Source organism: Branchiostoma belcheri, unplaced genomic scaffold (genome assembly GCF_001625305.1).
Source record: "Branchiostoma belcheri isolate BF01 breed outbred unplaced genomic scaffold, Haploidv18h27 scaffold750, whole genome shotgun sequence".
NCBI classification, from domain to species: Eukaryota; Metazoa; Chordata; class Leptocardii; order Amphioxiformes; family Branchiostomatidae; genus Branchiostoma; species Branchiostoma belcheri.
The window spans coordinates 3526-4817 of record NW_017804410.1 but is presented as its reverse complement, the minus strand read 5'-3'; positions in this window follow the sequence as shown (position 1 = coordinate 4817).

Below are 1292 nucleotides of genomic sequence, written 5' to 3'. Positions count from 1 at the left end.
GAATGATGAACTGACGGCCAGGGACCTACAGAGAATGCTGGTTGATAGGTACGTCGTTTAAAAAAATATTTTCATCGGATTGGTATGGAACGTTCTTTTTTTTTAATTTCTTTTTAACTGTCACGCAATTTGGACTGACAAGTGTTCCTTTGCATAGGTATGGTCTGTCTGTGTCCGTCTCGACCATCAAGAAGTGTCGCTACAGGATTGGGTGGGTGAAAAGTGCTGCAAAGTACTGCCAGGTCAGTATTAAATCAACATTGTGGCTTATAACATAAGGACCAAGTCACCAAGAGTATTCTTTGTGCAATGTTGTGTCCCATTGTAGCGATATCTAACGTTACATCTGTCCTGACTGGACCTGTACATGAAGACTTTATGTTCACTACATTTATTGGGCAATATTTACATAAACTCTCGTGCACATGTAGCAAATACAATGGCTGCTGGGTCAACGAATTTAAATATGTTTGTTTTTTAACAAAAGGGCGATAAAATGCCCTCTCTTCTCCTTATTATAACTCCAAAATTGAGTTTTGAATTTATGGAAGCGCTGAGTTAAATGTACATTTTTTTAGCAATATCTGGAGTTTAAAGGCACCTAATGCAATTTTGGGGCGGCAAAACTAGAAATATTCTGAATAAGGCAATCTGTATGATATTGACACATGGCACATAATATCCCACATTAGCAAATTTTAATCACTATTTTATACTTCAGGCATTTAAAACTGCAGAAACACACCCCAGTTCATTCGTGTAACCTTGTGTCACGGCCATTGTCGTACCAAATGTACAAGAAAAAATTGTCCGCGGCATTGCCCGAAATTCCCAACTAATATACATATAAAACACAGGTAATTCGGCCAGCCAATCGTGATAGACGACTGGAGTGGTGTCAGCGGGTGAAGTTACTGGGGGAGACTTTCGACGACGTGGTGTTCACAGACGAGACGATAATCTATCTGGACAGCCATGCCAAGCTCTGCTTTAGGAAGAGATGGGACAAAGTCAAGGATGGCGAGATCTACTCCCCAAAGATGAAGCCGCGCCCAAAACACCCAGTTAAGGTCTGTGCCTGGGCAGGCATATCCAAGAGAGGGGCCACTCAAATCATCATCTTCAACGGCATTATGGATGCTGACTTCTTCTGCCATGAGATACTGCTAGACACTCTGAGGCCCTGGCTCAAACGTGTGTATCCAGAAGGCCACAGACTACAACAAGATAATGACCCCAAGCACAAAAGTAACAAGGCGAAGTTCATCATGGCGAGCTCAGGGATAAACTGG